Source organism: Lepisosteus oculatus, chromosome 25, assembly GCF_040954835.1.
Source record: "Lepisosteus oculatus isolate fLepOcu1 chromosome 25, fLepOcu1.hap2, whole genome shotgun sequence".
NCBI lineage: Eukaryota > Metazoa > Chordata > Actinopteri > Semionotiformes > Lepisosteidae > Lepisosteus > Lepisosteus oculatus.
In genome coordinates, this window is record NC_090720.1 from 4295699 (window position 1) to 4320640 (window position 24942).

The 24942-nt window shown below is 39.1% G+C and overlaps 1 protein-coding gene across 2 annotated transcripts in view; it reads right to left on the reverse strand.

The window, feature by feature from the left end:
- The window catches only part of LOC107075574 (MORN repeat-containing protein 1), a 165296-nt gene that overhangs the window by 49934 nt on the left and 90420 nt on the right, over positions 1-24942 (reverse strand). For both annotated transcript variants that reach the window (XR_011183659.1, XR_001477079.2), the window contains exon 15: positions 22255-22308. The gene's annotated coding sequence lies outside the window, so the exon portion shown is untranslated. The remainder of the gene's footprint in view (positions 1-22254; positions 22309-24942) is intronic.

Consider the following 24942-nt stretch of genomic DNA (forward strand, 5'->3'; position numbering starts at 1 on the left):
ATACTGGTACTAGCTATGCAAGGTCCAGTATGATGCAATTGCTCAGGATTATAGTGACAAACATTCCTAGATTTCTACAGTGGTGACGGCTGAATAAATTGTTGTACATGAATGTGCTGCTTTGATCCAGTGAATCACATATAAATCCTTCACTTGTGTAGGCAGTCAGAGGTGACGGCCCTTTGCAATGGAAACACCCAGTTAATAAAGCAGAGGCTTTGCCTCCTAATACTCCACCCCAACCTGGTGCTGAATTAATCAGATTAAGCCTAAAGTAATCAGTCTGATATCCGATTTAACATTGTGTATACAATACATAAGAACATAAAAAAAGTTACAAATAAGAAAAGGCAAGTCAGTCAAACTAGCCTTTTGTGCTTTACAAACATTGTGTTTGTTTGTTCATACATAATTTATACAGTACTTTATGGCTCACAGTTGCACAGGTGGACTGTTGGTATAAACATATCTAAGATTTCAGCTTTTTTTCCCCAACTCAGACACAAATACTATACTCAAAACAATACGGAGCATTGAAAGAAATTATCACTCTACTCATGTATATCTAATCACTACAGAACCCGATTTGCAGTAACCGACAACCTTACCAACAATCTTATTGCTACACCAAAGGAGAGCACTTGCTGTTGTTGTACGTTGTGTATTGTTGTATTCTGTGATTTAAGTGGCTTTCATTATGCTATAAGAGAGAAAATATAAAAATGATGGATTGTACAAATCACACTAAGTCATACAGTATTTGAAACAAGATATGTAAAAAATACATGGACAGGTACTGGGAATAGCTTTTAATGTTAATAATGTGCATTTGTACCCATTTATCAAACAGGCAATTTGACTGAGTGACATACCTTGTTGAAAGGAACAACAGTGAAACACAGGGATTTGTACGCAGTCTTCCTGTCCAGAGCCTCAACAACTGCTCCCTCAATATGTGTAACGATAAAAGTATAATAACTAAGGTTATGATACAACTGCATACTGAGCAGAAAATATAATCTCCATTCTTTTTTTTACTAAAAGAGCTTTTTATGTTGCAAAACCTGAAATGCGAGGTAGTTTCTGCTTTCAGAAATCATCAGGCTAATACTGTGATTTCTCTATAATAGTACACAATGAACTGCATTTGCCTAACACATTTCCAAAGGCAGATGATTTTAATTACTATAAATGTGTATTGTGTTTCTTAGAGTTGCAAAAAAGCAATTTTTGATTGATTGTTTAAAGGATAAGCAAGGTGATTATACTGTATATTGAGGGAAACACCTCTATGTCTTCATATATTTAGATATTTAAACAACCAAAAGCAGCCCAAAGAAATGGATGCAATTTGCATGTCAAAAAGTAAAATCGTGTTTGGCAGAAATCCATCCAAACTGTTTGCAGACCAAATCACTGAGCTCATAAAGACATCCGTCCCAGCAATTTCTAAAACATAAACGTCCGCGCTTGCACATTGTGCCAAAAGGGTGTCTGCTACTACCCTGGTCTTGTTCTGCCAGGACTTGTTCTGTTCCAGAACAAATAACCCCCTTCCATCAAACAGCAGAACCAGTCAACGTTCTGAAGACATAACGTACGACCGCAGGGAACTCGAAGACTTGGTTAAAATGGCTTGTAAGAAACAAATTGTATTATTTCACAAGTATGCATGCACAACATTTTCTGAGACAAAACAGCATGGGAAAGATTCTTTTGATCTCCGAAGACATGCCTGTTGTGCATGTGAAGTACAATCTAACCCTAGGTATTGCCAAGCTACTATTTGTATTGGTCAACATGCTTATTTTAAAGGCGGAAAACAGGCCACTAATTTAGCAGGATGTGTGCTAAATAGTCTTGCTAAAAGCTGCAATTCTATCTTCACTCATGTCAAAATGTTGAACCACTGACAGGTTAGTCTTTTTCCTAAACGTTTAAGTTAATCTTTTCTTTTCTTTTTTCTTGAGTGTTGGAGCTATCGGATGAGATTTAGGTAATTAGTGCAGAAGGACAAAAACAAATAAATGCACAAGCTTCATGTTCTCAGAATATAAAGGTTGATAGACAAAAACACAAAAACTGAGTATCTGCAATGTAGCTGAAAGAAAAGACTTCCTTATCATCAGCGGTAGTAAAATGAATATTATCCTTTACATCCACTCATTCTCAGCCCACATCTGATAACAAGGGTCACAGTGAAAATGCCAAGAATTGAAAGATCCTTTCCTGACCTCTGGCATACATAATACCATATTCACAGGCACAGCTTCCTAATCCTTAATAATGCACACAATCAAGCTTGAATATGTTTTAACATCATATAATGTTGCAACTCGGCATTTGAGGTTTTTCTGCTTCTGGGTCTTGTTTTTGTTACAGTGTTACTGATTTGTTAACTTTGCTTTCATGTTTTATTTACTGTAGAGTGCCTATAGATCTTCCGATTTAATTAATGGTAATTCCATTCCTTCACTTAAGGCTCAATATGTAAAAAATAGGAATACTCTGGCATAAATGTAGAGTGCTCTCTTAGAAATATTGCTTCATTCCTATTACAAACCTCAGTGTGACTAAATCCCAATCCTATTTGCAAGCACATCAGTTATTCCAATTATGAATAGCTGCGTTAATTGTGTGAATCAACTCATTTGAATTCAGTTTTACCTACCCTGCAATTGGAGGGCATGGTGATCAGTACTTATGTCACACCTGCAGGCTCTTAAATTCAGTTCTGGTTTTGTTTCTTTATGACGTGTGCATCATTGATTAGTCTGTTTTTTAACAGGTGTTCCACATTCCTCCCTGAGACAAACGGGTTTAACTGGAGTGGGAACTCTGAATTGCCCCCACCCACATCCAGGGGGACAGCATATCTGCAACACCATTTCTTTTTCTCAAGTGTGACTCTAGAATAGAGATTTGTGACACTCTGTCTTTCGGGTTTGTACTAGACAGGTTGATGCGAATTACAGGTGGAAAATATAAAATATAGGTTTTGAAAGAAAAAAAACACCATGAGTCAGTTAGTCCTAGAGTTGTCTTGTTCATAACACTGGTACTTTTTAATTTTAGTTTATTTCCTGTGCAAAACATCAGGTCTACCTCAGATATTACTGAATTCCATAGAAGGTTAAGGAAAAAAATGAGTAGTTTCACCTTTTGGAATGGTTCTGTAAGTGTGTTTCCTCTTTTAAAAAAGGAATGAAGTGAAGTCTAGCCCTACATTTCTGCGTCTGGCTCCTCTTCCATTTGATCACTTTTGCACTGTGCTTGCACTGTGGAAAACAAATCCCACACAAGCACATTCGGTAACCTTTTGTTGGACAAGGTAGAAAAGGCAGGCCTTATCCAATCCCTTTCTCCCTTCCCTTCCTTACACCCCCTTCACCTGCGCAGGGACTCGCTTCTTCTAACATGCTGTCACAATGGGTAAAAAAAAATTAAAAGCCTTCTTTCAAGGTTGTTGAAGCTGCTTTTCTGCTCAAGGATGAACCCTTCCCTTCAAACAAACAGTTCCTATAGTAACAAAACAAAAGCAGAGACTTCACGAAGTGTGAGTCTGGCTCTTAAGGGTTAGGTTTCCCCACCATATGTAAATTCATACACATACCTTAAGAAGGCACAGGACTCTGCATTAGCAATACTCTCAGAACACTGACTCCCCTTATGTTGTAATTACAGATTCGGAACATTTAAGCTACTGTAATACCTTGTTGAGTGAAGGTGGCTGTTATTTCTATTCCTTTTCTTTTTGATTTATTACCCATCCCTGCATTTTAATTCAGTCAACTTGAAGAGCTGGGAACACTGTTTGTCTTTTTTTTTTCTTTGACAGGCCACTCCTTTGTTGTTTCTCCCGAAGTTGCGGGGCAGTAGTCAGTCTGTACAAATGACTTAAAAGAAATCTCTTTTCGTACACAAAGTGCAAGTGCTGTATACTTTTGCGAATTAGCACAAAGCTACACATGCCGAGAGCATAATGCAGAGGTAATTAAAAAATAGAACTAAAGTGAAACTACAACCTTGCTCATATTCAAAGTACACTAAACACAAGACTTTCTTAATCCAGTATTCAAAGATGATTCAATTGCTTTTTGTATTGGTTAAACCTATACAGCTATAATTAATTTGCTTGTGTTTGCATTAACTGAGTCCACGCGATTCATTGCAAAGCAGCTGAGATTTGGAAGAGCACAGTACTTAATGCCCACTGTGACTCTTTATTGGTACACAAGAAAGGGAGATGTGTTTATCGTTAGGATTTTTTTGGAACTCACTTTAGCGCGCCTTTTCGAGAACAAACTGTATCATTAGTTTTGAGAAGTGAAGGCATCTATGCGTGCAAAGGTATTTAACTTGCGCCACCCTGTCTCATGAACTGAACATGGTTAAGTGGTTTGTGGTTTTTGCATGTGTACTATTTTATACACTGAATTCATTTGCCTTTCGTTTAATGACTCAGAGACGATCTGCTGCAAACAGTTTATAAATTATAGGCTCCATTGTCTTCTATGGAACACACATCCTGGATGTGTGAGTCCTAGACAATGATTCACTAGCTGTATGACTGGCTAGACGCTGACTTAAAACAGCACCTGTTAAAGTGCAGGTTTCACCTGTCAGTTCAGATTCAAAGCCATGTTCCCTGTAAAAATGCTCAAGTCCATTTGGCAGTGATTGAGGGCAGACTCCCTCCTAGCACAGATTCAATACTTTGAGAACCATCACTTAAAAGTTATTGCCACTAAGGAATTGCTAAAAACAATATATGAAATGAAAATATATGTTTCACTTCACATCCTGGTACCATATCTTTTGTTTTTGCTGCCTGCGATAAATGTTTCCCAAGAAAGCCAACTTTTTAAAATGAAATGTCATCGTCCAGCCAAAAAGGTGTTGCTGAAAAGGTTCCAAAAAGACATATTGCTGAGGTAATTTTAACTATGGCCTGCAATAATTCTCCCTTTGAAATATTTCTCATAGCTGGGGATTTTTGCTGGCAGACTATTTTTATTTCTGGGGTGGAGAACGCACTACAGCTGCACAATCCCCAGTGAGAACCTGATGATCCATAATTTCTGACACCGGGCAATAAAATCTGTAGAACACTAAACAAAACTTAACTGAAGTGACATAAAATGTAGGGAAGCATACCTTGATTTTATGCAATCCCCCCAAAAATCTTCTATATAAGCTCCTGATTAATATTAAAAGGATGTTTCATACATTTTTGGCACAAACACATTCTTGACCAAGAAAGCTATTTGTTTTCTAATGTCTCGCGGAAACAGCTCTTCACTTGAAAATATAAAATTATAATCAGGGGAAAGAAGAATTAGAACAAAAACTGACTAGAGCTGCAATAAGAGGCTACTTGATTTTTCAGGAGAATACATAGCAAATTAATAAATCTAGAACAGTATTTTTTGTGCTGTGCTTAATCGGCCTCATTGTGCCTACCTTTACTTTGTTTCTGTAATTTTATTGCACTTGCGTATAATCATATTACTATCTCAGGCATCATTAGCTAGTTAGATTGCAGCTACACTTAAGGGGAAGTTTTGTGAACTAAGTAACTTGTCCTGGATAAAGGCATCTGTTCAGCGAATAAGAACAAGAAGAAGAACGAGAGCACGTGTATTTTAAATTCTTGGGTAAAAGACAAAAGATTAACCACAGCTGCAAGTCATAGCTTTTTTCATGACTAATGTGAAAGACATAAGACAAAGAAAACCAAGGTGAATAAAATCTACATTCACTTTGCTAGACAAGGACACATCCTTAGACAGAAAAGCCAACAGACTGTTACTCATTGCAAGTGGATTCTGTGGCCCTCAGATCCTGTGAGCTCTTCGAGTGAAACTCTGAACTCTCTGGGTGAGAGGCTGCACGGCCCACTCACTCAGCCCTGTGGGATGAACCCAGGCCGCAGGTCTAGGAAGCGGTCGGCCCATGAGGTTGAGTCAGGCCTGCGTGGTTAATTATCTTCATTCCAAGTATTGTTTCAGCTTGCAAGTAGCTGGGCTTGGGGTTTCTGGTGTTTTGAAATATGCTTTTGTGCAACACAGTCCCTTTTGAAAATAAATATTGATCGAAAATACATCTATTATAGAGTTCTAGATCTTCTTAGCCTGCGTTCTTATCAGAGCTATGTGTAATAACTAGCAAAATTCATTCTGACTATCTACACACAGTTTTAAATGATAGTTTCTTGTGTATTTAGTATGTATTTATTATTTTTGCTTTGGGCAATGGTGTAGTTTCAGTTACAATAGTGCTGGTGTAGTGGTACAATAAAAAATTTAGTTTTTGTGGCTTCCTCATTTGTTTAATTATAATCAATGTCACTGAAAAAAATATTACTTTAAATGTTGAAGTGCTGGAGAGCTGTTGACTTTCTCAAAAGGCACTGCAGCCTGTCAGGACTTGTGATGTTTGTCGCTGCCTGCACAATGCTAAGCAACAGCAAAAACAATACCTAGTGAGAAAATCACTTTTATAACAATGTTCTAAACTGCACTAAACTAAGCACAAAAAGTTTAGGAAAAACAGACATGGGGCACAAACAGCAAATGTATATATATAATAAATCTGCCATAATACTTCTTCTTTCACCCATTCTATAAAGTCCCTCTCATGTTAAATATGCATCAATTTTTACAATTGTTTGATACTTAAGCACAACAGAATATACAGCCTATTTGTTATCAGAATAAATAACTTCTTCATACAGATGTAATATCTCCCAACCAGCCCACTGGAAAGAACTCATCTGCTGTTCATGGACATGTCCTATCTTCTTGGTTCATATCATGACATCAGGAATTGCAATCTATGATTTCAATGGCTTGAATGCCCCTTCCCTCAAATGTAGAAGCACCAAATGCCATGTGAATTGTACAGAAGGCTGCTCCTCTTTGAAGCCAAATTGAAAAAAAAGAATCCTTCTGAACTTGGATTTGCCCAACAGTAGCTCTGTGTTGTATTATTTATTAAATATACAATATAAATGAAGTGCTCTTAGACACTCTATTTGTGGAACAGTACAGTAGCTTGGTGTAAATTCTAACCCTTTCACTGCTAGAACGATTGGCCTCTATGTCCATCCCTGGCTTTTCCTGTTTTTTTTTTCCAGAAGGGCCTATACTTCCTTTTAAGCAAGATCTCAGTTTGCTGTCATCTCTGCTGGAAGGGTTTGTCTGCCTTTCTCTTTGCTTTGCAATTTGGATCGGAGCGAACGGATTGAAGAAGGAACAGGTTTCATACATGCACTCAAACCCCCCTCCCGCCTTTCCTTTAAATGTGCACAAAATGGCGGTGAGAGGGGAAAAAAAAAGAAAACATCCAGACAGACGCTCCCCCGTGCACACACGCTCATCCAGCCTCCCGTCTGAGCAGACAGCCAAGCGAGAACAATGCAGAGCTGTTTACTCTGAGGGCCCAGGTGTATTGCAGGCACTGTGCAGCTGGAGCCTGCCTCTGTTGCCTGGTGTCTGTGCCACTCTCTCTCCCCCGTGATGGGAAAGCCAATTCCCAGCAAGGAAAAGAGGCTGTCCAACTCTTTTGTGAAGGCAGGGCACCGCATTCTTTCACAGCCATTATTATTGCACCTGAAAAACTAAATATTTACAAATGATACAAGATTGTGCATGTTAAATAACTTATTTTCGTATGCATCAAAGCAAGCCTAAGTAATGCCGATATTACTAGATGTCTGGTAGCTCTTGACATTCCTGTTTCTCCTTTTAGTAAAGTTTACATACTTTCAGATTAGCGCAGTTGGGAGGTAATGAAAATGACTGCTAAAATCAGAGCAGTTGCAAATGTAACCTAATGCAGGAATGGCAGCCTATGATGCTACGTACAGTCTGATTACCCTGTTTTCCTTTTGCATGTTGTATGAGTTTTCATTGCAATTTCCTTAACAGTTTTTCCCCACATCAAAAGTTAATCAAACGAGGCCCATGGTAACTCTGCAATCAATGTAAATACCCTGAGTATGCATGAATATACACTGTTTCCTATGGAATTCATCACACAACATCAATCTGTGATATGCGTACTGATTTTCGCAACTTGCATTATTTATCACAAATATGCACATAACTTTGCAGCCTGGTTGTTACTTCATAATGAAGGCTAGCCAAGTTCTGTCTAGTCTGCCTCATCCTGTATATAACTACAGAAACTCTGGGGCTTAATGAGGCTACCTATAAAATCAATAGACTGTGGAATCAGGCAGGATGCTTTGCTTATGGATTTTCAAAGGTCTGCTTTTGGTTCATTAAATCATAAACCTCCTACTTAGAACATTAAGGAGAGACTGCATAAGCAATGAGTTGACAGAGGCTGCCTGTAGATGATCATATCTCCATGCAGAACTCAATGAAATGCAAGGGAAAAACATTTTCCCAAGAGTTCTTGTGTTATTGATGTTTCCCTCATACAGGCCTTAACTTTCATTGACCATCCAATTAGGGCTTGTACATTATTTTCAGATCCTCTCCCCTTATCTTTTCTTATCTGATCCTAATGCAGCTGATGAAAAAAGTAAATGGGATGGGAAAAAAATGATAAGATTGGAGAGCTTACCGCTATAAATTGCTACCACCTATAAACGTGTGAACAAAATGCTGCCACAAAACAATTCTAAACTGCCTCTTGAAACACAGCTGTTGAAGTAAAACCAAGATTAAGTTTCATGCTGTACTGACAAAATGCAATAAATAGGTGATGCTGGTAATTTCCATCTCCAAAGTCATTAATCAAAAGGCATATCTTGGCAGAATTACCTAAACTAAGCCAGTTTACAACTGTACCTCTCATGAAGTCCTACACATTCTCTTTTCAGATGCACCGATCAAAGATATAACCAGTAGTGTATAACATGATAAAACATCAGGCTAGAAAGTGTTTCTCTGTGAAGATGAAAGTACACTATACATTCAAAAAACATTTCACGATAGTGAGGAGAATGATCCACAATAATATTTTAATTGACCTTATAAAACAATTTTGAAACCTTTGGTCTTTGGTATAGGGTATCTTGTCTTTATTGTTCACAACATTTGAATGTCCTTATATAATGTGCGACCACAAAATGCCTTACTGACAACTTTAAGACCACTTGGTCTAGTTTTATATTTAATCCCTCAGCACTACTAAATCACTGTGTATTCCCCCGAGCACATCATTTATCCTCTTCAGTCTTACAGACAACTCAGGTCCTCCTACAAGTAAGTCCACAGCAGAAGATGTTGAGGCTAGTTTTTGTAAGTCACTTCAACTGGAAGCATTTGCTTAATTATTTCAGGCTTCCTCGACTGAGGTACGATGGTGAAAGGTTTCTGAACACTTCTACTTTCCAAATATTCATTCTCCCATAGCTCCTACAGTGAGATTTCAGCGTCATTGGCCCCAGTGGTACAATAGATATCTGTTTTCTCTTATCCAGTCTGCCAAGGGAGCTGGGGCCTGCATGAATTGAAAACCCCAAGTTTTATCAGAAACGATAAGCAGCCTATTCACTTAGGCACAAGCTGTGACAACACTGGAATATTTTTCATCCTGGTGTACATTCTCAACCAGGTGTTAGAAGCCACCTGGAGCGGCAGACAGATTTCTGGATGACTGCTGTTGTAGACAGAACAGCAGAGGTAACTCAGAGGGACACGGGAGGTTCTTGAAAAAAACTCCTACAGAACTGTTGCTTACTTCCCTTTGGTCAACAGTAGCTAGGTAGAGGGCCATGGTTGCAAAAATGGTTACTTGGTTCTCAACATTAGACCTCAACATTACAATGCAATTCTGAATGAAAGGAAACATTTCTCTGAAATTTCAAAGGGTTACTTATCACTTAACACAAATGCAAAGAGATCCAACTTTTCAGGCAGATTTAAGAAGTGATACTATGAAAAGTACAAACAAATGTGAGAGAAAACTTACAGCGTTATATATTTTATGAAACATTTATTCTTACAGATGGTCCTGTGGGTGTCACTACTGCACAGCTCAGTAAGGGTTTTTGTATTTCACAGGTCTTGTAACATTCTGCATGATTAGTACAAGACGTTCATGGTTTCTAAGCAGATTCATTGCATTTTCAGTCCACTGACCGTACAATAATGGTGAATTTGCTGAGGTTAATTCTATTTCAACTGTGAAAATATGGTTGACATCTGAGTTTGGTTGTTATGATGGCCAAACATTCATTGTACCACATATGGATGCACTGAATCCCAGTAATTCATAGAAGCATATGGCAAGCACCCTAAGGGTTAACTATGAAAGATATAAGATTAAAGTATGCAGGAGAAAAGGTAAACTGAAAGAAAGACAAAAAAAAGTATGCAGTTCAGTTTTGCCCCAAGGGGAGAACATATTTCATCTAAAACCCCAACAAAAAACCTGACAGAGAGCTGCTTTCATATGCACGGCTTAATTTTGTCTTTTTTTAACGTTAAACTTCAAAGTCCTATTTATGCAGAAACTGGTTGAATTTTCCTGTCCTCCTCATTTCCCCCAGGGCAGTGTTTTTTTGGAACACGCCTTTTTTGTTACAAAAAACACAGCTTTTTTTTTTTAAAACTTCTTCTTCTTTCTGTCTCTGCAGCTGTGATCCTCTGAGTTTTTAATCCCACCCCCTCCCCTGAGTGCTGGAACACTGTCCAACAATTTAACCGCAGCTCTGAAACAATCGAACATCTGTTTGGAGACGAGCCGGAGTAGTGCCTTCCTGTTGGGAATGGAGCAGCAGTGGGCTTAACCCTTTCTCTTCCTCCCTTGGCAATGGCACTGCAGAAGGGGAAACCTGCAAGGCCACCTACATCATTGCTATCTCCAAATCTCCTTGCCATTACAAAATCAGGCTAAATGAAGACAGAAAATGGGAAAACATTTGTTAAGATAAAACAGAAGCACCTAAAATAGCTAAACACAAATGGGAAAGACAAACATGTGCACACGCCCATGTTCAGCAACAGGTATGCAAAACACTATGTATAAATACAACCACTCTAGGGACTTAACGCAGTGCTGGGGGTGTGGGTGGGTTTTAACAAATAATTGGAAACACAGGACAGCAGAGTGCCGCTTTTCAAATTATTTCAGCCGCTGAGCTTGACAATTTGTTTTCAGGCCACATGTTTGAGCATTGCATAAAAGAGACTGAAGCAATGTCTCTTGGAAGTCTTCATTGACATACTACGTTCTGGTTCTGACAGTATAGCTAGTCAGTCAGGAGCCACATACAGATATAAAAGAGTTCACAGCTGCTTGGCCTGTCTTTCACCCAAAATGAGCTGCATGGATCTTTGTTGGTGTACAGCATTTCTTAACCTTCCATTATAGGCAATTCGAATGAACCTTACAAATGAACTCTGTCTGTCTAACCTGATTGACCAGAATCCAATCAAAGATTGATTCATGCCACAACCTGCATGAAGTACAGTGGATTTACATAACCCAAGTAAACATACAGGATAGTGCCAAAGTTTTTTTTCTCATTAAGGAAAATGAAATGTAATCTTTTATAGTTAAGAATATGGCCTCTATTACAAGAGTTTTGTTTTTTGGTGGCAGATGTTTGTATTTAGCAAAACTGCGTGGAAATGACCCAAAAAAGCATTCTGAGTACTTAAAGTTTCTTTTAGATTTGCGCACACTGACCCTGAGTCCGTGCATTTTGTTTTAGTCTTACCCCCTACCACAGGCAAGGCAATTTGCATGCCCTAGCTTGCAAAATCTATTAAGGATCCATAGAAGTTTCAATGTTGCGCTTTCAATATGCATGACAGGAATTGTAGCAGTGACATATTACCTAGAGCCAGAGACATGCAAACTGTCAATGAAGTTCAAGTTCACAGCTGCAATGGAGAGGGGAGGGAAGCATCTGGAATCTGACCATAGCAATGACCTTCTGCGCTGTGGCTCAGCCCACTCACTAACAAGCAAGGAATACAGGGCTTCTTATCATGCAATCATTAAACTGGGCCAAAGCGACAAGGCTAGATGGCAAAACTGGTTAGATCACTGACCCCTAAGCCTTCCTTGTTCTACAGGCTAGGGTTTAAATCCAAGTCTGTCTATGAGAGCTGATCTCAGTCCTCTCAGAGGGATATGACATAAAGGCCAAATAACAAGAAGTCTCAAAATATAATTTTACCTCTGGACTGAGCAGAAACTCCACAAATACTGGTAAAAGCACAGCCAGGGAGGCTTGTCCCCTGAGCAGATTGTCAACAGACAGGTTTAAGAGTTTTGCCAAAACATACAAATCATTTGTTTTGCCCTACACTGCTAGAAAACTATTATTAGTGGCTACAAAGTAGTGTGCCTTAGAAATTCATCTTAAATGTATAAATCTTTTTTTTTTAAATCTGGGAGTAACATACTGTAGGAACCGGGAGCTTTATATAAACCACAAGAGCGATGATTTTTTTTCCCCTCATCATCAACTAGAAATGAATCATAAAGACAGGAAACAGTCCTAAGGAAACAGGTGCTCCATGACAGATTTCACTGTACAATATGGTTTACGTATTCTTGTGATATTGTATGAGCGGTATTACCTGAAATGATGTTACAGTAGAATGTTTAAAGTTAAGCATAACAAAGATAGTATATGCAGTCAAATGCAGTTGAAAAAAAATAGTTCTGCTCCCATGGATGGTTTTCTGCTCCTCCATTGTCACATCAAGCTTATTGCAGAGATCAGGTAATAAGCATGAAACAAAAGCAGGCATCAGAAAAAAGAATTACGTACAGTTTGTCTTACTGTGTGATTGAAGGTTACACAGATCCTGATCAGAGCATGGCTACACACAGCTGCTGGGATTGATGAGAGACCGCAAGTCAGAACCAGCACAGCTGAAAAAATAAATGAATGTCTTTTTCCAAGATAAAGCCATAAAATGAAATGCCTATATAACAAGTCACATAAAAGGATAGGAGGGGAGGGCAAGAGGTGGAGGAATGTGCATGCATCCAAACCTTCAAGCATCATCTCTTCTTATTTCTTTAGGCCCCTGGACGTAGTAATATAATATGCAAAAAGTGAATCTAGTTCATACATCTTGATAATTCTTCTGCATCATCAAGAGCTTTAAAAGATTCAGCACACATTTTGCAATGCATAGAGTATAATTGACAGATGGCTTCGCTATTTCACTGGCTTCGCTATTTCACTGAGAATTTGGATGACTCAAAACTTCCTTCATCTTAACTGTGACAAGACTGAAGTCATGCTTATTGGTACCCCCCATCAACTTCGTAAAGCCAGTCCTGTAACCCTGTCTGTAGATGGCTCTGTACTAGAGCTTCAATCAAAATTGAAAAACCTTGGGGTTATATTCGATTCTGGCTTAACATTCGACCCACATGTACAGCATACTGTCAAAACATCTTTTTTTCACCTTAGAAATATCGCAAGACTACGCCCTATGCTATCATTAACTGTGGCTGAAAAGCTGATCAACATATTTGTATTCTCCCGAATTGACTACTGCAATGCTCTGCTCCCTGGTGTATCTAAATCTACTCTGAACAAGCTGCAGTATGTCCAAAATTCAGCAGCCAGAATCCTGACCAGGTCTAGTACAAGTGTTCACATTACTCCTATCCTCGAGTCCTTGCACTGGCTTCCGGTCAAATTCCGCGTAGACTTTAAAATCCTCATGCTCACCTACAAGGCTTTACATGGCTTGGCACCTCAATACCTGTCTGAACTTTTATCGCCCTACTCCCCACCTCGCAACCTCCGCTCTTCAAATTCTGCTCTCCTTACTGTCCCCCAAGCCCGTCTACATTGTATGGGCGACAGGGCCTTCTCCTGCTATGCCCCCAAGCTCTGGAACTCTTTGCCCAAGGATATTAGAGAGTCACCTTCTCTAAACTCCTTCAAATCCAGACTCAAAACCTTCTTCTTCAGAAAAGCCTTTACTTAACTGGTTCCATTCTTCACCCCTCTGCTCTTCTTAATACCATCTTCCACGGTCTCCTCTATCTTTATTGTTGTATTGTTGTAATTATAATTGTGTCCTGTCTTGTGAAATTTTCTTATTTATTGTTTAGTCTTCTTATTTATTGTTATTGTCATCCTGTAAAGCGCTTTGAGAAGCCACCTTTAAAGGCGCTATATAAAATAAAGTTTATTATTATTATTATTAATAGCAGCACAAGAATTAAGGCTGTAGGGACTCCTGTCCCTAGTGCATATACAGTACAACTCACCCTGAAATACGTGCATGTGCACATGAAAATCTCTGTCAATGTATTTAAACATGCAAACAGAAAATTGTGCATGGCATGTGTAGAGTGCTTCGGGAGTATCGTGCAGCTCAAGTATGTTCATGCAAAGGAATTAATAAACAAGTAAAAAGTAGATGTGAGCAAACTTAAAAAAAAAAGATATTGCGTATTTATGAATGCAACAGAAAGCACTGATTGTGAAATGACATCCTCTGCTGAGGATTCCTTACCTAAGCATCAGAGCTAAGGAAAATAATATTTTCAGTGACCTGTTTTGTAATGCACATTGATCCTCAAATGGAAAAAAAGAAAATGGATGTGCAGTTATCCTATTTACTTTATTGTAGGAGAGTGTATGTTTATGCTGAGCCTCTCCAGAGAAATGTTGTATTAAGAAATGGAAGACTAAAATCCCCCCTGTATGCTCAGACAAACACAAATAAGCACAAAGCTATGCAAATATTGATTTTGCTCCAAGAGATATGAAGGCATAAATAAATTACAGCAAAGATGAGTGGGCCGAGAATGGAATTGTTACGGGTGGGTCCGCATAGGAACACCCCAGGCCCCAGAAGTAGGAGAGGAGATCCTCTTTATACATGTCTAATAGGTATGCTGGCATATGCCTTTTTGGTCTCTGTAGGAAGTTTGGAATGTTAACAGGCTCCAGATGCAAAAAGGTGAGAGTGGGAGGCATGTTGTTAATAGGAGCTTAGTCTCAGATGATTGGAATCCTAGCAGTGTGATTTCCATTCCTGTCTGGATTTTAACGCCTACATCCAAACAAAATGCCCAATTTGATAACGAGCGGGCCCACTTTTAGTATCTTGTCAAGTACAAGGAACTGTCAGAGTAATACAGATGCTGTGATGTTCCAAACACTTAATTTTCAGATATTTCAGTAGCCGAGTTCTGTTCAGTGTCACAATGGGATTTTTACACAGCGAACATCACCACCTGGTGGCCAGGTATTTATATGAGTACTGTGTATAACCATATTCCTGTACAACACACTAGGGAATTATTTTTTCCTCTCTACTTACATTCTTATTGTCAAAGAAAAAGAGAAACTGCTTTGACAGATCTATATAAAAACATTCAAGCATTTGGAAATTCTGATCTAATGAAGCCTAAGATTAGCACAGCAGTTGGGAGCAAACAGGTTACTGTGGTAACGCTAAGGTAAGCAAACCCCTAAGCCACTTTTATAATTATTATTAACTTAAAAAGTGTGGCACTGAAGACTGGAAAAATGTGTTTCTCTTTTTCTTTGCGTAAAATTGTTTTTACAAATATTGCTCAGCATTTGGACGTCTTCAAAACCAGTTCCTCTGTTGTTCAATGTTTTCCAGTATCATTTGACTGGCATTAATGACTTAGTTTGGAGCAATGGCCTCTTTTGCAAACAATATACCTCACAGGGTTTATGAATTGAAGTTCCATATTTTGTAAAGATTATGATATCCAATATTAACACTTTCCAGATAGAAACCACATTTTTGGCAGGAGCTGTCCTTTTTTGGAGTGAGCAAAAATGTAAGAAAATGCCCCCCACAGAATTTACTGTTTGGCAGGGTCCAGGAATAACTCCCTCATCACATGCAACAACATCCATCATATCGAACTGTTCAGTCAACATGTTGGGGTTCCAAAATATGTCAACAGAGAGAGGGGGGAAGCTTGAAATGACATGGAAAGACACTCCCAATCAGCTCAGTCTATCCTGGCGTACTTTCTGAGGTCATGCCCATTGCAACTAATGTGTTAAGGAAACTGTGTTAGCCTATCCAATACTTCCTGCCGATACACATTGGCTATAGAATGTCAACACACCCTTTCCAATGTAACACATTTTGTGGTCTAACAGCCTGAAATCAATATACATCAAATCAGAATTTATTTTAGCTCGATTTACACATTGCAATGCACAACCTCCAAGTGGAAAAAAAAATGCGCAGACATTCTGAAAGATAATTACAAATGGAAAAACCTAGAAAAATGGGTTGGATAAGCGTACACACACCTGGGTTACTACTGGGCGGAAGCATCATTTGCTTGAATTACAGCCATAATTCTGCCTAAATGTCTGTACCAATGTAGGACACCTAGATATGGCTATAGTTGCCCATTCCTCTTTTCACAACTGTTCAAGATCACTCATATTGTGAGGGGACCTTTGGTGGACTGCGACCTTCAAGTCATCCAACAGATTCGGTTGGATTGAGGTCAAGAGCTCTGACTGAGCCACTCGAGGCCATTTACCTTCTTGTTCTTTAGCACTGGGTCATTGTCATACTAAAAGGTGAACTTGTGTCCCAGTTCCAGCATTTTTGCAGAAGGCAGCAGGTTTTCCTCATGGACTTTTCTGTACTTTTCTACAGTACATTAATTTTTCTTCCTATCCTGACAAGTGCCCCCGTCCCTGCTGATGAGAAACAACCCAGTAACATGATGCTGCCACTAACATTCTTCTCAGTAGGGATGGTGTTCTTTGGGTTGATGTAGTTTTGCATTTAGGCTATAAAGCTTGCAAACATTTGGCCACATGTTTGCAGTTTCACTTTACCTTTAACCATATAGGCTAGATCTGAAATGTCTGTGATTTGTTTGTCACATGCACACGCGTAAAAGCCTATAACTCTCTTAAAGTTCCCATTGGATCTTGGTAGCTTCTCTGGTCAGTTTCCTTCTTGCTTGATCCTCCAGTTTAGCTGGACGCTTTAACTAGGCCATATACCTCCCACTTCTTAATACTTTTTGATCATGCGCTAAGGGATATTTAAGATCTTCGAATTTTTTTATATCCAACTCCTGCTCTGTCCCTTTTCACAATCCCAAAGGTCTTGTGATAGCTCCTTGTTGGCCATAGTTGAGTATTTACTTTGAGTACCGAGCAGAAGAGATCTACAGAAACAGCTGATTCTGAAATTATCAGGCTAATAAGTTTGTGGTGTGGTTTGGAAGGCAATTGCTGTTACTAAGGAGTGTGTACGCCAATCCAACCCATTTTTCTAGGTTTTCATTTGCAATAACCTTTTGGAATGTTTCAGCAATTTGTTGTTCACTTGGAAGTTGTGTGCTATGATGTGTAAATCAAGGTAAAATAAATTCTGATTTAATGTGTCTTGATTTTAGGTTGTTAGGCCACAAAATGTGTTACACTGGAAAGGGTGTGTAGAGTTTCTATAGACACTATAATGATATACTCAAAGATTTTTTACACAACATTCTTCATACATATCTTTTAAGACCTGTGTTTATTGCACTGAACTCTACATCAGGGCCCTTTAATGTGTACAGGCATGGAGGGCTAAATAGCCTGCCTTCATCTCAGACAGTCCTTAAATATTAAATTGCAGTTTCTTGACAAGATATGATTTGATTTCCAGTCCTTACCTGATTTCCAGATAAATGAGAAGAGAACCTAATGGGCCAACAGTAAAGCCCTGAAGAAGGCTCCACGGCGGAAACGTTGTGTTTTTTCTTCTTTATTTCAGCATGGAATAAACCTATTACTTGTTCCTTTGCAGCCTACGCATGCTGACGCACCTACCCACCTGAATTAGAAAACAGATCTGACTAACAAAGTTGCTTAAGAAGTAAAAACGCATGGACCAATGTGGTTCAATACTTTTGCAGGTCATTGGGTGAGACTCACAGTGCCTTTATACAACATACTGTATAAACTCATATGGGGCATCACTGTCTGACTACCGAAGACTTATTCTAAAAGCCCAGACTTTTAGCAAACATGGCATTTTCTGCATAATGAATGTAAAATGTGTTTTTTACTAGACATTCTTGATCTTTTAATTTATTAGCTCTGTAAGAACTCATTTTTCCAAAGATGACAAACAGCCAACTGCAGTTGAATTAAGCTGGGACAAAGTTAACACGGCACAGGGTTCTGAACCCCATCAGTGAGGTATTGCACACGTGCTAGTACCATGTGTTTCCCTTTGCATCTCTCTTTTACAGCAAGGAAACAAGTTTAGATGCATTGTGTCCTTTCTTTTAGTGACTGAAATATAAGTTGTATCTCCCCCTTTGACAGATATCCGTTTCAAAACGGCTTGCAAAATATGTGAGGAATGCCAAAAGGGAAACATGATTGTTACCATATAGTAGAATACAGTATCTGGTACTGATTTGAAAGCTGTTAATTCTTTATTATGACAGGTAGTGCAATATAAATGTGGCCAGAGGGGTATGTTTAAAAATATGTTGATGTCATGTAAATGGACAGAGTAGGGGGTTATTGTTATATATACATTTACATATGCTAACAATAACTTTTAAAATCTATATTCCCTGCCATTCAATGCCAAAAAAACATCTGGATCTCATTTTCCTTCAAGATCTCCCATGGCTTTTTTCAGAGCTGCATAATGACCTTTTTTCTCTAGTAAAACACCAGTAAACAGACCTTCACGTCTGTTGATACTGAGTACAAGAAAAAAAATGGTTTAGATTTAATAGTAAAGCATTTACACTGTGATATTGAAGTTTTTAAAATATGAATAAGCTTAGCAGTTGCAGACACTATACATGGAATATAGCAAAGGCCTTCCATCTGAAGTTTGCTTTATGCTTTGGAATGCAGAGCTTGCACAGAAATTGTCCATGCTCACCATGTAAACTGTTTTAAGTTCCAAATAATACTTTTTATATATAGACAATACATATGAGAAGGCATATGATTGCTGTTCAGTCCCTAATTAGTGAATTGGTGAATGAGTGTAATGTTCAGCTGGGTGAAAATAGGTTAACATGTCTCATGAAACCCACTCCAAATACTGTGCATTACAATATGGGGAACTGCTCATGCACATCCTGACACTGTGTGTGATTCTATCATGAACATAGTACAAGGTGTAAGGTAAATGATCACAAAGCATAAGAGTCAGCAACTACAGTGTCCGTGGGGAAAGATTATACAAACATAGACAACAGGCAGGCCTTGCCTGGAGCATATTTTAGGCATTTTAGAGGGGTGTGGACAATAAGGCTTAGTCTCGAGCCCACATCTTCCAGAGTTGACAGACCTCAGTGCAGTAAATTCAGCCTCTAAAACACATGCAATATATTCCATTTTGCGGTTACAGTGCTTTCCTGGGCTCACGCTACAAACTTGCAAAAACAATATGGCATTTTCAAATACTTCACCACTCTGTTCTTTCTCATGTTTCATCTACTTGTTTCCACACTCTGCACTCTTTCCAATACTGCCACAGCCCCTGTGAATGAAAGCTAGGAAACACTGCCCGCATCGTCCTCCAAATTAAATGGAGAGGGAGAATTGCATAGATCTGACTCCTGCTATTTTTACATTTTTTCATTTTCATGGACACTTAAAATAATATTGATCTACCCCCAAACTACCCAAAACACATCACTTAGAATTCTCAATGACTTTACATTTACAGAGTATGAAGTGTAAATTTATAACCCACAGACCCACATCTTAAGTATTCTACAGTAAATGCTAACTGCATCCTTCACAGATGAGGGACATTTGCAAAAATGAGTCACCCCCACAGCTACCACTGTGTGAAAGAGGCCCTGAAAAGCCCAGGAATATTCCATAATATAAAACAATAAATATTGTATTTGGACTAAAGACTGACCTCATGATTTACAATAAAACATTATGTATGGACATGGGTTTGCCATTATACCAGGGAGATGATTAGGGGGGACTGATTTGAGTCATCTGGCATACAGGCCAAAGTGTAAGGAGGATAAAGCCTTGAATGCATGTCAATCCAAACTCCTTTCTCTCTTGGTTCACTTGTTTTCTCTGGTCCAATCTGCAGGTCTGCCCTTCTGAAAAGAGCCAGTGGTCGACGCCAATGAGTTCAGTGCCAGGCGAGGTCAGTTTCATTAAACATTCTGTGCTGTTTAGCATAAAGAGGCCAAAGAGAAAGAGAGGGAAAGACATAAAGCAAGGCTTTGTTCTTGGCCCACTTCACGCAAAAAGTAGGGTCACAATGGCACTTGCAAAGCAGCGTCTTTCTTGCACTGGATCCAAACCCTGCTACCTATCTGTTGTGCGTTAATAATTGCATCTTCTGTTAGTACAAATCCATAAAACTGCTGAGCCTCACCCCCTCGAGAGAACCCACAAACCACTTCCACATGTGCTTTTTCCATATCCTGCTGCTATCCTGGAATTTCGTTTATGTACATTGTCAAACTCCTCACAGTATGAGAATGAAGAAAGGAAAGCAATTATGGGACAGGAGGGAGGGATAGGGAAATAGTGATGGTGGGGGGTTTGTATAGTGGATTAACGTGCTGCCTTAAAAGCTCAACCCCCCCCCCTCCACACATGCACCCCCAGCTTGTCCCTCTTCATCCTAGACTGGCTTCAAATCCATCCTAGAGACGTGATGCTGATGGGCCTGCAGTTCACACGGGAAGGAGTTCTGTCTACATCCTTTAGCTCCCCTGTGGTAAACAATAGCCCGCCCTGTCCTGAGCACCAGCTTTTTAAAGGGTCCTGAGAATTTTAATGCAGACTTAAGTTTTAAACATCTAATTTTTGATGAGACTGCAGATCCTGGGTTCTTACAATCAACGTGAGATTTATTTGACTCCGGATATAAAATACAAAAATGCCATATATAGTAAATGCTCACATAAACATGTGTTACTTTGGGATAAGATATTGATGTCATCTTATATACCCTTTTAACATGGTTAATTTTTTTATCGACAGCAGTTCTGCATTTTGCAGTAATTTTGCGTGCACGTTATTTGACTAAAAGACACTCAAGTCATTATTTTCGTGTATGGTTTGGCTCTAGGAGATTGTGAGAAGTCTGCACATATGATGAGTGTCAAAACAGGAGAGGGCTCCTATGGGAACAGCTTGTCAGGATGTGGCAGGAGAAGGAGGAGCCTCAGGCCTCAGTGTCTCCTCTGATTCCATCACTGTGGAATCCTAGGAGCTGTGGAGTTTGTCTGCTCTCAAATCCCAGAGAGAGCCTTTCCAGCCTTAAAGAATGGTGGGTGCTCTGGGTCTTAAATGAGCGAGAACAAACTTTCTTTGGTTTACAGATAACTGGCGCTGCACGCTCTAAGGGTGAACCACACAGACTTTATCATCCATCCATTTTCTAAACCACTTTATCCAGCACAGGGTCACAGGACATACCAGAGCCTAATCCTGTAAGCAACAGGCTCGAGGCAGGATACACCCTGGATGGCACACACAGATACAGACAGACTCATACACATACACATACCAGGGCTTATTTTTATGGAAACCAATTAACCTACCGTTATGTCTTTGGATTGTGGGAGGACACCTAAATAAAAATGGAGTGATCATACTAAATCCATGGAGATAGCATGGTAGGAACTGAACCCAGGGCCTCAGCGCTTTAAGGAAGCAATACTAACCAGTCTGCAACCATGCTAGCATGTCATTATACATTAGTGCAAACCAGAACACACAATACCTGAACTGGAGAAAGAACTCAGAAGGAGAATGTTGAAACCTATGTGGTAAAGGGCTTCCTATGCATCTCTGGATTATAGCAGGAATGTGTTCTACCTTTTCCCTCCAGCCCAGATCCCTTCACACAGAGGAATGGCTTGGCGGGGAGAACCAGATGTTCCCAGTGGTGTTTTAAGATGGATGTGGTGGGAAGCCTAAGCATTCAGACAGGAAACTCAGGAACAAAGTTCCCCTCCCCCACTTCTAAATCCCCGAGGCTGGGTTTGAGCCAATCTTGGGAACATAACCGACAGCGCTGCACACTCCTTGAGGCTATAATTAGCAGCCCCTCCAGTTTAACCCTGTCAGAGATCTCATTGCAAGACCCGGGAGATGCTAGAGCAATCTTAAAGGAAGCATGCTTCCACATACAGATGTCGCTTTAACATTTGAAAACAATACACTTTCCTTCCTTGGCATTTTGTAGCATTGTCCCCATGTCCACTGGGGGCTTCACACTCTAAGGGAGGGACCTACCAAGGCAATAAGGAACTTCTCACCATTCACATAGGTCAATCAGTCTTCATGAGTAGTGGCTATAATCCAATGGTCATCTAAAAAAAACGAATAACAAGTAATTTATTATAAATAAATATAAATTATAAATAAATAAAATAGGGATCCCACATACCTAAGGGAAACAAACAATTTTCCAAATATTTTGTGTACTTATCAGACTCGTTGGGTGAGATCCCACCCACTTAGATTACAGTTATTTACAAGATTACAGTGCTTGCATGCTACTAGTGCTCGGAACATACTTTGTCAAATACCCCTGGTTTGTTTTATCTATGCTCTATATAATTAAATTACATTAAACAAACAAGCACAATACGTATGTTTTTCATCATAACTTTATCTCCATAGTGCTGTGAGCACATCATGTTTTCCTCAATTTACTGTGTGGGCTGGTTAAATCTTAAAATAACAAGCAATTTTCTTCGTTTCAGCAGCAATCGGCGGCTCTGTTCCAAGCCATTCTCTTCTCCACTCTTGGAAATAATAGAAGGTACAGATTGCAACTTGTTTCTTCATTGTGTTGAACTTCCATGCTGAACAAAAACCAGACGCTGGCATGTTAGAAACTGAATGGAATAATGTTCATTGCTGGATTTTCCAAATACATTCTTCAGGGAGAGACTGATAGTTCCATTAGATAGGTAATAATCCTTTAATATGACTTTCAAGTTCTTTATGAACTATGAATAGTTAATATGTGTATTTTATCACAACCATAAGTATAACTATGTTCAGTAAAGAAAATATGCTATTTTTAAGACTACTCAACTTGTTTTCCTACACAATATGACAATGACTAATTCAGCTGACAAATTTAATTATTTTATGCTCGGAGACTGGATATGCAAATTGGATGTCTTCTTTATAGGGTGAAAATTTCAGTAATAAACTCAAAATATGATGGCTAGGTTCAGTATTTGAATATAAAAAAATAGAATATTTATACAAAAGGCTTGTGCATTGCAGCACATTCAAAGATTTGAATATCATGCACTATCAGGATTCCAATGCAGGGCAGACACAAATACAGACATGCACCCACTCACTCTTAAGGCAAATTTTACCAGAAGCCAATTAACCTACCAGCATGTTTTTGCAGTGTGGGAGGAAACTGGAGAGCCCCAAAAAAACACACAAACACAGGGAGAACATACAAACACCATGCAGATAGCAGCCCAGGTCAAATTGAGCTCAGGGCCCCAGTGCTGTAACCACTGCACCATCATGTCACCCAAGAATTATACTCATTGTATTAAAATAGTCCCACGTGCACATTTGAGTGTTAATGTAATGACCTGTACAGAGTAGCTGCACTGCAGCTATCTTCTTTCACTTTCATGAAAAAGAAGCGAGAGCTGTTGGAAAGGGAATGGAAGTCTGGGCAGGGAATCGTCTTCATATTAGTTCTCTTTGTATATAATGAATTACAGTATTGGATTGGAAGCTCTTGGAAAACAGCTTGTGGGATGTTTTGTAAAAAGAACAATTTTGTTAGTGCCACTTAACATTGTGGGCTTAGCTCAATACCTTCCAAAGCAATGTCTCCAGAAAACTGTCCCTAGCTGCGTTTGCCACTCAGATTTATCTGGAAATGAAGTTTACCCCTAAAATAAATCACACTTCAGCACATAATGACTGTGGCGAGAAGCTGGAATCCCTGTCTCCCTTGGGGTCTTAAGTTCCAGGGTTATGTGTCCAAGTAGGCATCACACTGTGTGTAACAGCTGAGAGAGACAGACAGTGTCTCTAATGAACTGTTATGGCAACATGACATTTGTTCTGTTTAGACTCCTTTGGGCTGGCAATGAGGTAATGCCTATTATATAACTTCAGTATAAAAAAGTGGTTACGTAGAGGGTAGAGTTGACAGTGGTAGTGAAGGGGTGACTGTCTGGGGGATCTAGGTTTGAATATCTGCCTACTAAACAATTATCTTTATGGAGACAGTCAGATGCAGTGACCGTGTGGAATGAACTCATGATGAGATATCTAGGGATACAAAGGTTCCACAAAAGCAAACTCTTAACATTCTTTTCAAAAACCATACATCCCCACAGCTGTGAGTCATAGAGAGCCACACAGCAGCAAATCAAGTTCTCTCTTAGCCCACCAGTGTGGGTGCCTCATTGTTTATGAGTGGATGTAGGTGAGACGTAGAGAAGAGTCAGAAAGAATACCTTCCATTGAAGTTTATAAGCAGCTGGAAAATACAAATACTAAATACAGTTAAATTAAAATTTAAATGAAAATGTAAGAATTTGTAACCGAAGTGTCAATTATGTCCTTTGTTAGAGTTATTGTGTGCATTTTAAATAATTTAGGTACAGTTGGTCTAAGAAAAGGGGAAAGTTTTTGCTGCTGTTTAACTTCTTTCACTTCAAGTTTTCATTAAAACATTCACTTTAAAAAATGTAATACATTTCTAATTCAATAAAATGGGTCATAACGTAATACTTTACATTTGCAAGCCGCTGTATACACCAATAGCTCTTTCTCTTACTTATCAGAGCACAGGTCCAAGCACAGCCACTCGTCAGGGGTACAGTACAGAAAAAAAGGAGGCTAGCACCTGACTGGATGCACCAATGCACCAAGCATCTGGTATACACTGTCCCATGTAATTGCTTAATCAGCAGTCCCTCTGCATGTATGTGGGCAAATACACAAGT